This window comes from Labrus mixtus, chromosome 21 (genome assembly GCF_963584025.1).
Source record: "Labrus mixtus chromosome 21, fLabMix1.1, whole genome shotgun sequence".
NCBI classification, from domain to species: domain Eukaryota; kingdom Metazoa; phylum Chordata; class Actinopteri; order Labriformes; family Labridae; genus Labrus; species Labrus mixtus.
Genome location: NC_083632.1, coordinates 22,377,843 through 22,392,270, shown reverse-complemented (window position 1 = coordinate 22,392,270; position 14,428 = coordinate 22,377,843). Strand labels below are relative to the sequence as shown.

The 14,428-nt window shown below is 42.4% G+C and overlaps 1 protein-coding gene across 5 annotated transcripts in view; it reads left to right on the top strand.

Moving 5' to 3' along the window:
• raraa (retinoic acid receptor, alpha a) overlaps positions 1-14,428 on the top strand; it is a 152,211-nt gene that overhangs the window by 37,374 nt on the left and 100,409 nt on the right. For 3 of the 5 annotated variants that reach the window (XM_061028776.1, XM_061028775.1, XM_061028777.1), the window contains one exon: positions 2,942-3,065. The exons of the other annotated variants lie outside the window; for them this stretch is intronic. The gene's annotated coding sequence lies outside the window, so the exon portion shown is untranslated. The remainder of the gene's footprint in view (positions 1-2,941; positions 3,066-14,428) is intronic. 5 annotated transcript variants of the gene reach the window in all.

Genomic DNA, 14,428 nt, shown 5'->3' with positions numbered 1-14,428 from the left:
AGTGGTTACCACGGTTGGGTGAATGTTGGCTGGAAGACAGTAGCACTGATCACATTTGTTGATGGAAATGCATACCACAGAAGATTGTGTGTGTGTGTGTGTGTGTGTGTGTGTGTGTGTGTGTGTGTTTGCTCACAAAAACGTTAGCCACAGAGAAGGAGCTGAAGGAGGTCATTATAGTCCTGTTTGTGTCTTTAGTCTCTTTTTCTCTGCATGTTTGTCACTTTGTCTTGCCTGCATTTCCCCCTGTTTTCACAACTCAACTTCTTTCTTGTAATTTATTATTATCCTAGAGTAGAACAATTCCAGAATTTCTTCCTTCAGGCCTATTTGTCTACTTCGCCAAATGTCCTCATTGTCCCAGTTCCTGTCCTGATCTCTCTTCATCTCTCCACCCCTTCCCGGTCTTGATCTTGGCATTTGGACCTCTAATTGAGCTGGCGTCACTTGAATACATCATACAGCAGGAACAGCAGAGAATCCCACTATTGTTTTCTGTGCCCAGTGCTCACAGAGAGAGAGAGAGAGAGAGAGAGAGAGAATCAAAAACATGAACACTTTTGCTGTTTTTTAAATGTGCATCACTTGTTTTAGTATGTAACATTCAGAGCTGTCTGAATGTGACATGCACATACCAGAATGAATAGTTGGTGAAGATGAAGATGGCCCCAATAATAACCTTAGTAAACACAATGAGCACAATCGTTTCTCGTGCAATGTTGTTTCACAAAAAATTAAACACTGACTGTTTTTTTGTTTTGGCATTCTTCCATAGACTTTTAAACACTGACTTGTTCTGTTCTCTGACACATTTGGACTGAATAATGTACTGGATAAAAGGGAAATTCAGTTTAGCCCATAGCTGGTTCCTCTGCTTCCAGGTTTTTTAAATGTTTAGTAGGAACATTTTAAGGGATGTATTTTATATTTTGTAGGATTTGCAGAATTACTAAAGCAGATTACATATTTGTCTGTCATTTTGTCAACACTCTTTCACCCAAAAAGTTAATGAAGCTAATGCTATAGCATACACATTTTCCAGAATGTGCTTGCTTGACAGCTCCCTCGCCATACCTAAACATGCACACAAACACACACAAACTGAAAAGGCACAAACACCTTGGAGCAAATCCCTGGCTGGCTCTGTGCGGCAGAGGTGATGATCAATCATGGTGAAAATGTGTGGTCTCCTTTTTTTTTTTTTTTTTTTTGTTGTTGCAGCAGCACATAGTTGTAATCTTCACCTCTCACTTTCTGCTCGAAGGCTCTGGGGCAGAGTGTGTGATTATATATGTGTACGTGTGTTAGTGTGTGGGAGAGGAGAAAATGGGTATAGTGAAGCTGCTTTAGTTTAGAACTCAGGCCTTTTCAGGTGAAGAGGGGAAAAAAAGGTGTGTGTTAGTGGGAGAAAGATGGTCAGAGTTCTCCAGTAGCAAACTGAGGGAGGACCCAGTGGTGGATGCCCTACAGGCACCTAATGTAGCACATACAGTAAGAAACACAGAGCATACAAGCAAGCACATACTGACATGTTCACCAAACTACTTGTAGGTGTGTGTGTGTGTGTTGGTGTGTGTGAGTGTAAATGTCTTTGTTCTGTCTGTCTATCCTCTTGGCACGTAAATCATAATGGATCTCATTATCCAGCTGGGCTGACTTGGTGGGGCCTGTCTGGCTGGAAATGATAGCTGGATGGCTGAGGAGTTACCAGCAGACACACACTCGCAAACATACACACACACACATGCTCACACACTCAAGTCATTGTTTTGTGTTTTGCTGGCATATACATTTGATTCTCACCCATCACACACCAATGGAAAAGGGAGAAATGTACACACTCATACACGCATTTTCTTGCACACACAAACACTTAACTTTATTCATGTGTGCATGTTTTTCAGCTGTTTAAGCTTCCGTGGGATCATATACATTTCATTCTTACTTGTCAAAGACCAACAGAAAGAGAGAAAAAAACTGCTGCACACAAACACACAATCGCACAAACGCACACACTCACATACATTTACACACTTGTGTGATTGCAGCCTATCCAGACACAATGGACATTAGTGGCTCAGCTTGCCGTCAGACAGAAGGGGAAGTGATGCAGAGCAGAGGGAGGGAGTGGGTGAAAAATGGAACTTATCCTCTCACTCCCTCTCTAGTCATCCCCTGCCTCCCTCCTTCCCTTTCTTTCCCTCCCCGTCTCCTATCCGTCACTTGTTTGGAGGACACCAGCAGATGCGGATTTGTCCCTCGAGGTGAGCGGGGCTTGTGCTCGCCATCTTTTTCCCCCCTTATCACAGCGTAGTCTCCCACACAGGACGCAAGCAAGCCATGAATCATTGCTACGAGCCACGCAGAAAACATCGGCTGTGGGGAAAAAAAAAAAAAAAGTTGTCCCAGTAAATCACATATTTTGCAACACACACTGTATCTGCTCTGTATCTGAGCAGTGCTAGCTTTGACGCTGTGAATACAGGCTGAGCAGTCGGTTGCTCATAACACAGTTAGGGCCTACACCATTTGTCTGGACATGACCATTACCCGAGCCAATTACTGGCTGCTGTACAGGCTGCTCGCCAACAACCTAATGTTTTCCCGTCATGCCTGCCTCCACCCTCAAAACCCCTCCTTTTACAAACATATACACACACACACACACACACACACACACACAAGCAAAGAGAAGGGGGAAATAGATAGAGAGGAAGGATGAGGAGCCTGAGGCAAAATCCCCCCACCCTCACCCCGACTGACTGACTGATACAGCTAATAAACTTTCATTTAAGCTAATGTTCCTCTTTTTCTGTTTTCTCCCCCTTTCACCCTCTCCTCCTACTCCCTCTCTCCGTACGTATCTTTTCCTTTTCTCCCTCTATTTTTACACTCCTCAATTCCACTCTCCTTCTCTGTCTTTTTCCCGTCTGTGTGCCAGAATAAGGGCTTGTCCATGCAATCGATGCAGGCAGTCCACCAGCCGGAAGCCCAGTTGGCCAAAGAGCACGCCACTCAATCAGTCTGAACAGCAACACACAAAGAGCTGCTGGCAAGTCACAGAGGTAGACACACTCTCTTTAGAAATAGCAGTAGAAACTGAACTTAACCCTTTTTATGACCTGCATCAAGAGTAAATGTGATACACAGAGTTTAAGATATTTAAACAAAGCCAACAACAACAACATCTCAGATCCAGTTTTTAAAATAGCTGTCTGCTGGGAGCGTTTTGGCTCACATCTCCTTGCCACTGCCAACTCTTCTTTCTCCAAATACTCTAGGTGCTCTGCTAATTAAACTTTCAGACAAAGCAATTTCTCTATTTTTAGCAGCCTTTGTCTCACAACACATTTGTCTCAGTGTTTACTCGTGTGGTTTTCCCTGTGCCAGTTACCTTGTCAGTGTGTGCTGACATCGGGCATGCTCCCTACAACCACTGCTCACAAATGCAGAACTTTCACTGTTCAAGCTTGAGGGAAGATTGCAGCAGATGCATCATGTAGCTTTGTATGTGGAGTGACTGGATACAAGGACTTGCTTGTTATCTCCAAAGTAACTTTCAAAAGGACCAGGACCTTGGTTTTCTCTTCCATCATTTGTTTGCTATAAAAAGCAGGAGTTTCACATCATATTTATTTAAAGGAATTTCTTTTGAGGTGCATGTTTTTTAAGTAGTTTCTTGGCTGCCATGAATCATCTCATGACTGAAATAGAGAAAATGCTAATGCTGCGTTCCATTTGATCTCGGAAGTCGGAAATTCCAAGATGCCGTTCTGATACGTCATCAGGAATGTCGGAATTCCGACTTGGAAACTCAGAGAATCTTCAGTAGCCCGAGTTCCAATATGGCTGCTACGTGCATCGACAGGGATGTTTAATCTGTAACTGTTGAGTTTATTAGCAGCTTAGTCGTCTTATTGTGTAATTAAATCAATCACACCGATGGTATCGTGCAAGTTCTCTCTGTGGAGGTGTTGTCATGTTATTTTCGGTCAGAAACTATCACGCAGTGTGTGGTTATCGTCTGGTATTAGCTAACAACACAAAGGTACGCCTGGAGGCGTCCATGTTGCTTTTCCGACTTGCAACGCAATATACTCGGTTGTGACGTCATTCCCAGTTCCGAGATCCGAGTTTCGAGGTAAATGGAATGCACCATAATATCACAATGTCCCAGAGCCCAGGGTAATGTCATAAAATAAATTGTTTTGTTCCACCACTGTTCTGAAACCCAAAGGCTTTCAATTTACAATCATATGTAATAGAAAAACAACCACTTAAATAATCCCTGACGAATCAGTTATTAATGTTGTAAAGCGATCATTTCAGCAATTTGGAAGCAATATCCATGCAGGATACAAATCAAACGGTTTCAGTCTTCCAATCCTCTCTTAATATTCTTAAGCATTCTTTATAGACACTTTACACACATTTCACATTATTTAGTCTTTTTCTTGTGCAACACCTTATGGACAAAACTGGCCATTTTGCAGTCAAACATTTTGTGAAAAGAGGAGCGCAAACGAAAAATTGAATTAGTTAAGTTTTCACCTAAGTTTTATGATAATTGGTTCCTGCATGTTAAAAATGTGCTAGATCATGCCGAGCCTCGCTAATAGAAATCATCTCATCATGTGCAACAAGTCAGTATTCATTAAGACAGATTAGACCTCAATAAAGAGTGCAACACAGCGAATCAGGGTCATCAGATGTCAGTAGAGAAATCCCTGTGCACGTGCTCTCTGCTGCTGAGGTGTGCTGCCAGGGAGTTAAGAGCACTATCTGACTCTGTCAAGGATTCTGCCAGTTTTTGATACATGTAAGATAGAGTGTTTGATCTGGTGGGCCCACTACAGCCTGAAGTAGAAGAGTCTCCTTTTTATACTCACTTACCTTTGAATGAACACACTCCTGTTGCTACATGTACTCCTGTTCTAGCTCTGTCTCTGGATTTGAAGAGCAATGTGAGGAGCAAAATGTTTTTTTTAAGGTGTACAGTGTGTCTGCATCTTAGACTGTGTAAAAATGGATGTAGTCTCAGTGACCTCACCCAATGGTTTCTAAAAGGGCTTTTTGTAGCTCATCAATGGTGGCAGCCATTCTAATGCTGACTCCACCAGACCTACAATCTAGAAACGATAAAGATCAGTCGGTAGAAATGAGCATTAGGATATGAGACCTAATCTAGATTCCTTGGTTATGGCTGCTAGCCTCAAGTGGACACTCAATGAACTGCAGTATTTTATACTTCCACTTTGGCTTGATTTTTTTAACACCAGAGGTTGCCACTTGGTCTGCATCCTAATTTCAACCTCCATGTGTAGCTTGATAGCACACTTGGTACCTGGGTGCTTATCCCCTCTGAGTTGCAGCCCCCTCTATCTTCTGTCACTGGAGCTGTGCCACAGTAGGCGGAGGCAGACAGTCTTAGTATTTTGTAATAAGACGGCAATAACAATAAATCCTACAGGCTAATCATCCACTTGCCACTTTTCTTCTTCTTCTCTCCCCGCCCCAAACGCAGAGCGATGCAGCATTACGCTGCTGCCGCCTTCAATTACGCCATTCATCATGCCTCTTATCTGGCCGCCGCTTTGATTGAGTGTGCGACGGGAGACGTCACAAACCCATACACTCTATGGACCCGTGTGTGTGTTGGTTGGTGTCTGTGTTGGGGGTGTTGACAGTAACTGCATTTTAGGGGTGTGTATATGGGATGTATTGGGATGCATGAGAGTGAAGAGAATTCCATAGAGGGTGAGGGAGTGTGTGTGTGCACGCCAGTAGTGTATAAATCAAAGCAGATGATCCCCCCCACCCCACCCCACCCTACCACTCTGATCCGCTCTGTCTGAGCGAGCACATTTCTCTTCTCTCCCCACCTACTGTCCCATGTACTTCCATCCTCCCACTGTCTTCCTCCCCCTGCCACCTCCTCCTCTTCTTCCTCTGGAACGGATTTGTCTGGGGGCCCCTCGTCTAATCTCCAGCAGTGCCGGGCGTTGGGAGACGGGCGACAAATTTTAATAAGCAACTGGGTGCTGTAATTTAGCAGCCTGGGAGGGAGATTAGGCTGATTGATGCCGGGGCTCGCCTAATGGTCCGGCCTACGGCGCCCAGCCCCAAATTGGTGGTAATGAAAGTTTTGTGCAAATTGAGATGGAAGAAAATAAGGCCTTCCCCTCATCTCCCCTCACTCTCTCTGTCTTCATTCAATCTTTGTATCTCTCTCTCTCTGTTTCTTCCCTGCTCTCTATCTTTTCGACAAGGTGCATCTCACTCTGACAGATCCTCTTTCTCTTTCCTGCATGCTCTCTTTATTTTCTTTATCTTTTCCACTATTTCCCTTTCACAGCTGTCTTTTAGTGTCTCATCATGCTCTTTCCCCTCCCGTCTCTCTCCTCACCGCTCTACCTCTTTACCAAAATTGATCTATCCCTCCTTTTTTCTCTCTCAGTTTGATAGTTTTTTCTCAGGCACTCCTGAGTCACTTTCTGTCCCTGCTTAACTCCATCTAGTAGCTTATTTACTTTTACTCGCGTCCTCATTTGCTCCCCTCCTCCTCCTCCTCTGTTTTGGCTGTAGGAGATGTATATGTGTGTGTGTTTGTGTTCAGATGGCTCAGGAGGTGTTCTCTGAGCTGCTTCTGTGTTGTCAGGACAAATTCATCTCCATCTAAAAAAGAAACGGGACGACAGGGCTGATGACTGTCTGCCTTCACCCCAAGCTTTCTTTTCTTGTATTCCTCTATACCTTTTTCTCGCTCGCTCCGTCTCACCTGCTTTTTCTCTTCATCGCACCAAATCACTTTTAGCTGGCCTGCCACTCTGACAGGCGCCGTGTGCCATGTGTTATTAGGCCGGGGAGATTTCCAGGCCACCACTCAGGATATAGCAAATCCGTGTCCAACAGCCTGTCCCACTGGCAGAGACTTTATTATTCCATTTATTTGTCAGAGGGACCAGAACGTTATACCAAGCAGCTCAGACATGTAACTTTTTGTTGCTTGTTTGAGGTTTAGCAGTGGGAAGAAACAAAGTTAAAATACTCTGATGTTGTACTTGAGAAGGGTTATCAGGTACTTTACTTTAGTACTACTCCTTGCATTTACAAAACAGGATTGTGACTTTAAGATTTAATACATTTGAAGAGAGCTATTGGTTTTTATTAATATGCATCGTTGGGCTACATCTTTCTAACATCAACTGAATTTGCCCTTAATATATAAACTATATTCCACATTGAGTCAAAGTGAAAGTTATTGTATACACTTTATTTCCTTCATTTTTTGAAAGTGAGAATTATCTAAGTTTTATAGTCCCTTTTAATATAATTAAATAATAATTATCTATTCTGTTTAATGTGTATTTTTGAGCTTTCTTGTCTGTGCTGCTGTAACGCCCGAAATTTCCCCTCTGGGGATCAATAAAGTATTATCCTATCCTATCCTATCCTAATATGATGTTTGAGGTTGGGTTAGCTTAGCACAGAAACAGAGAGGGCTACCTTTATAGTCTGCTTATGTTCATTTCAGAGCTTTTACTTTTTCATTTTTAGGTCCCAAAAGTGGAGAAACCAACCTTTCTTCTTTTTCTAGTCAGGCTGTTCTTTGATTAAAGTTTCAGTATTTGTACTTTCGAGAAGACTGTGTTTACTTTTGCCAACTCTGCTGCTTTGAATTAAATATTCCTATGGATGAATGCATTGCATTATCTTTGCTCCTTTAACAGAGGCTTACTTTAAATAGATAAAAAAAAACAAGTTTGCTTCTTGGAGAAGACAGTGCCACCTACAAAAAATACAAATGTTTTTAGAACACGGAAGAAGACAGTGATCTTAATATTGTGCAATGAAGAGGCGCTACAAAGAGGACTGCTTTGCAGCAGAGATGTCAAAGCAAAATCAACGTGGATTTCAGTCTGTGTGGCAGTATGTGGGGTTGTATGAGGCACAGGAAACAGAGGTTTCATAAGAATGCATGAGCAAATGTCCTTACTGAATCTCTAACTTCCCCCAACTACCACTCCCTTAGAAGTGAGAGAGTAAGAGAGAGTAAGAGAGAGAGAAGAAAACAGAGAGGAAAAGAAGCATATGAGCACTAAATGCAGGCAGAGTGAAGAGTGGCCTTGGGGGGAAAAATATGAGGAAGCTAGTGGTGCATGGGGGGTGGGCAGAGCACATTTAGCGGTAATGGAAGACCATAGTACTTTTTGTTTTTCTTTTGATACTCCAACTTTTATAAAATCCCCTGAGAATGAATGCAAAGGAAGAAACTCCCATGTGATTTGTGGCCCTTTAGGAGCTCAACTTAATGATATGTATGTGTGTGCAACAACGTGTGCTTTATGACTCATCTATACAGTTATAAATGTTTCTGTGTGCACGTGTGAGTGGGTGTGTATGTGTGTTACTTTCCTGTATAACAGCGGCTGTCTCCTGGCACTTTTTTCTGTGCCCCTTTTCTCTTAAACTCCCACATATCTCTTCTCATGGTGTGTTTCTTATAAGATGTCGCTGTGGAACTCATCCTCCTTCTCCTCCCTCACTGCCACCTTGAGTTATACACTGATCTATCATTATATAATATAGCTGCATTTGCATTTTTCTCTCTCTGAGGTGCTTGTGTATGTAGTTAAAACTATAAGCACATCATTAAACGAGAGAACATCGTGAATTCATGCTATGACAAAAGCGGAGCTGGGTTGGAGGAGGTAATAACAGAAATATACTTGGAGTGGTTCCAACATTTAGCGTTTTTCAGGGTCCCTCAAATAAGCATGTGCGTCTCTGTTCCCCTTCAAGGCCTCTTGTAAAGAGTGTTTACTAATTCATATTGCACAACCAGCATCCTTTTGCAATACCCTGGAAAAATGTGAACAAAAACATCATTTATTTCAGACCTAATCTGCGCTCCAACTGAGGCTGGAGAGGAACCTATTGAGGCAACCAGTTTGATGCAGCAGAGTCGGAAAGCTCTGCCTCTGAATGAGTGGCAACTGCCTGTGAAGTTTATCCTGGCAAGAGGCCGCTCTTGTTGATTGCTCACCGAGGTCTGTGGTCAGGATCTCAAACAACACATTATAATCTCACTCCCCGAATCCCAACAACTGCCTGAACGCGATGTGGTTGAAGAGCTGGTGTTGGTAATTTCAGATTAAATGTGGCCTCTCTCCACAGGATCTGCTAAGCCTTTGTACGGTTCACACCCGGCTGGCCAAAGTGGTTTGTTAGAGTTGATTGTTTATTTTCCCTGAAGGGTGGTTTGTTTGTGTGAGACGGACGACAGAAAAATGGAATGTGGCTTGGACCATAGACTTGTGGGAAATTTTAGTTCCTGGTTTCCTTTTTCTTACAGTTGTTGCTTGTTTGAAGTGTTCGTGGTCAGGGTAAAGTCATTTGGCTCTTTTCACCACATTGCATACGTTTTTATGCATGCATGTGCGCCTTGCTGTTTCTTGGAAAGGCCATTTTAATAAATAAACCCTTGGGACATTGGGAACAATGGATAATGGTTGGCTGCTTCCGCTATTTTCTTTCCGGCCTTTGCCTCAGTTGATTTTAATTTCAGGACATTTTGAAGGTTTTTAAAACATATGGAGCGACTTTGATTATCGACCTCCCATGATACAGGCTATTGGAGGGGCAATAATGCAAGAAACCTAGCCTCCTTTTCTTGTATGCTCTCCTCCCACCTCATAGGTTTATGGTGGATGAAGCTTTGAGATATTAAATGGTTGACGGAGCACTTTGATGTTCCTCTTCCTACGATCCTGCTCCATGGTATAGGCTGTAGGGATGGGGGTTGGTTGTGGAGATGTGAAGCAGGGTTTGGGGGAAAATGAGGGGGTGAGGGTGAAAGGCGAGGTGCTGATGGGAAAGAGATGAATGGCGTGCCAGTGTCAGAAGTGGTTGTGTGCTGAGGAAGGAGTAAGGGGAGAATGAGAGGGAGGATGGAAGGGAAGGAGGGCTTGACTGATTAACCTGTTTACCTCCCTGAAAATGCTCTGGGCGCCATTCTGATTAAAGTTCAGTCTTTCATCTATCATCACCACGGCCAGCTTGAACCCTTCAGAGCTGCCGATACAGAACACTGTCAAAAGGATGGAGGCTCCAACTTTAACCACCACCTGAACCTCAGAGAGAAAACCTAATACAACTGATTACCTCATTTTCAACACTTTTCTCATCAATAGCCCTATGTCCTTTTTTGAATTTGTATTTACATCTGTCTTTATCTTTTCCTCCCACTCTGCTTCTAAGCTGCTTCCTCTCCAGACTTACTGCTTGTGTGTCTCAGCCTGTTTCCTCCTCAGATGTGCTTTCCCAACTCAAGGCTTTTAGCACCTACAGCATAATACGATTACACCCGTTTGGGGACGTGATATTGTCAACGGCTTGCTAAAAATATCCCTCCAGTCCACTCACAGCAGCACAGAAGCTCTGTGGACTGAATGCAGCGATGGGCAGAGGCAGCGCTACACAAAATGTTCTGGCCAGTCAAGCACAAACGTTAGCCCTTTAAAAGCTTTTTGCACCGTCATATGCCTAGTGTGTGTGAGGACAGCTAGATTGGGAAGTAAAAGACAGGGGTTGGCAATTAGGTTCGACCATGGTGCAACGAGGGTAGTGAAGGAAAACAGGTGCAGAGGAGGTAAAGTCCTGAAAAAAAATGTCCTTACAAGCCCTCTAGCATCTATACTATTATGAGCTTTGGTAGAGAAGGTGGAAGTAGAATGAGGTTTGTATTATTCCCCAAAATCAGGCAGAGAGAAGATGGTGGATGTAAAAACTGAAGATGGGAAAGACTACTGTCTTCTACTGTCATCACCTAAGGCAAGGCAAGGCAAGGCAAATGTATTTGTATAGCACCTTTCATACACCAGGCAATTCAAAGTGCTAAGAGCCTCATTAGGGTGTATTACAACCTAATCCATGGCAACTCTAACTGATGCATGATTGTGCATCGGCCTAACCAAATCTTGTCCATTGTGGTCTGTGTCTTAGTTGAACTAAGAGTTATTTGCAGGGCAGGAAAGGCACTTGTAAGGCAGTAAATAAAATACTTTATTGTTTCATTTTTGGGGGACAATTAAAGTTATTGATCAGTTATGATGTCTTTTCATTTGTTTGCCTTTGTGAACACTGACTGTATTTCTATGTCATTTCAATAGATTACTGATTATAAGTTATTTCATGTCATATTCATTGGGTTTTAAAAGGTTTCATCTTAATATATGAACTATATAGAGCTCTGAATCATGTTAAAAAGTGTAAAGTTGCCCACCAAATGCCATTTTCCTTTTCCTTTCCCAGAACATAAAGCCAATTTAATTTGTTTAATTTCAAACAAAAACATGCAAGAATGTTAAAAACAAGGACTGTTTTGTTGGGTTTGCTGCCACCCAAAACTGTTCACGTCTCAGCACAACTCCTCATGGCTCCTCAAGGAAGTTATAGAAATTGTTTTGCTAATATGGACACTATAATCATGTATCCCACGCATTGTCATAAACAATATGCAAAATGTTTTTGCACATAATTTTCCTCATTTCTTTCAGGTCAAGAAGAACAATATATATATTTTTGGTTAGGTGGAAATGTCACAATAAACATGAACCATTTCAGATTTGGTTTAGGATTAGTCATGAACCATTACCATTTTTTTACATATTCCATGGATTACTCAATTTTGCTAAAGCAGTTTTGTTAAACTCGCAGATACAAATGAGACATCTGTGTTTGAGTGTGCGCATCTGTGTACACCAAATTAGCTAAGGGAGTGTTATTAGTTGTCTGTATGGGCCCTACCCCTGGGGGCAACAGGGACAGTTTAGGTGATGTCACTGCAGCACAGACAGCCTATATGATACTACGGCAGCCTGTGATGGACTGATTTAATCCTACTGATGGTGCTCATAAAACACTGAAAGAGAGACAGACTGCACACACACTTATGGTGTCAACCTTCATACATTTGGACATATCAGGGATTGTGTGTGTGTGTGTGCGTGTGCGTGTGATTCTTCTGTGTAAAGAGGAAAGGTCAGCAGGGCTAACTCAGTCCCCTGGCTGTTCTCAAGGTTAATGTGGGACTGACAGCGTCTGCCATTAGCAGCCTTCAGATGGTTTCCACCCCCATATGCCGAGCTGATTCATCCTTGGTGGCAGCAGTGCATTAAGATGTAACAGCTTCACTCCCAGGTGTGACTCACCCCTTTAGACAGGGCCCACATCATAATTTTACATTTCCTATTAACTCCTATTGTCTACTCTCCACCACGATGGTCCATTAAAGGGATACGGGCCACCGTTACCGCCTCATTCTCAAGTGTCACTCAACTCTTCCTATATGTCATTATTCCACCTCGTCCCATTGTCTGTTAATTGAAATACCGCAGACATTGTCGGTATGGTCCATTAAAGGGACACGAGCCTTGTTCCTAAGTGTCACCGCTGCTTTAGGTGCTAGCTCATTAATTTTCATCCTCTGTGTTTGACTTCAACACGCATAGAGAGGCGGGGCTGAGCCGAGGAGAAAATACCATCAAGAAGAAATGCACACTGGCATGTTGAAGATCACCCAAACCATCTGAAGCTCATTTACATTTTAATTCAAAGACATTAAGCAGATGCTCCTATCAGGCGCAGGTTGGTGTTTAGAGTTTTGCTCAAGGACACATAGGTGAGGAGGGGAACACAGTCGCAGTAAAACAGTCAGATAAAGCTGTCTTTCTTTTCATGGTAGATATGAGTTGTTTAAATGGTCCCAGTGCTTTGTTTTTGTAGTTCTGTTATATTTAATGGACAATGCAAAATCTAGAATAGATTTAAAGGCATCATTTTTTAGATAACTGTAAAGTATTCAAAAAATTGAGAGCAGAGAGAAAGGTAAAAAAAGAGCAGATACATCCATTTTAAGAGGAAAATATCCAGTCCCGTGGATAAATGTCAAATGAATCTTGCTGTTCTTAAAAGTGGCTTATACTTTCTTTTTTAGAAATACTCCAGCAGGTTCATCTTTGCTAAAAATGTGGTACATTAAAAAAGTCAAAATAAGTATTTGAAATGTGTAAGGATCATGGTAAGCAATGCTGACAGTGTGGAGGGTGTGTGTGTGTGTGAGCCAGGGTCCATATGAAGAGTGATGATGTTGTTGACTCACTGTCGGCCGGATGCCAATCAATCAATTAACCAATCAATAGTCATCTGGTGAACGCCTAAGGACACAGGGGAAAATCTCCCAGAAACACTTGAATCAATTACTTTTCGCCTCAGCCACAGACTCACACACAGGTGTGCAAAAAACAAACACAAAAACCTAAACACACACACATGATCCAGTTAAATATATATGCAGACTTACATGTTGAAGTATCCACCCCCCCCCCCCCCACCCCCCACACACATGCCCAAACTCCCAGGCATCAGATTGCAGTGCCATGGGAAAAAGAAAAATGAGGAAATTTTGTCTCTCTCCTCATTCCTCATCCCCTTTCCTCCCCTTCCTCCTCCCTCTCTCCCCCTCCTCTAATGGAAAGCAGCATTCCCTGGCTGCCGTCAGCAGCTATAACCAGCTATACTGTAACACAGTTAATAGATAGGCCTGGCAGCTTATGGAGCCCATGCATTTTTAAATGTGAGTTTTATGACTCCTGGAGAGCAGGGAGAGAAGAGAGGGAGGATGTGCTTGATATTTGTTCCCTGAGTGTACGTGCAAGGAGAGAATATGGAGGGGAAAAGTGGTGAGTGAGATGAGTATAATGATCCTTTTTGAATTCTCTTTTTCTTTCTCAGGGGAGGTTGCTCAATATGACAGTTTTGCTATTTTTTCCAATTTTTCTGATTAACCACAACATATTTAATGATCTGAGTTTAACTAAACACAATTCAAACCACAGACTGAACAAGGTGAACAACATTTGGAGTGCCCCCTACTGACTTGCTGCAGCGTAAGTCATAAGCTCTGCCTCTTCCTTGTTAATAGATTGGACACGGTTCAAACTATAAAATCAAAATACACATCAAATAACATTTTCTCAAACATGGCTTCTGTATTGACAGTTAGTTTTTAACATGGAGTCATTGAGCGAGAGGATGAGGAGTTTTGTCATCCATCTTCTACTGCCTATATTGTCAATGATTCAAAGCAAATATTAGGAAAGATTACAGAACTTCAAAGATATTTCTTTTCAAATTTGGACAGAAAAAAACCTATTATTATTTTTCTGTTGTAAACAGAAGAGCCTCTGTTACTTAATTAAAAGAATGTATTGTCAGGGTCTTTTGTGGCTATTAATGGTCACTCCTCTGTCTGTAAATATGTTGGGTTTTAACATCTAATGTTTATCTTAATCTGTAGGCTGGGCCTTGCTACAGTGTACTTTTGTCCATCGCCAGACAAATCAATCTCACACATGAGCTTATGTGT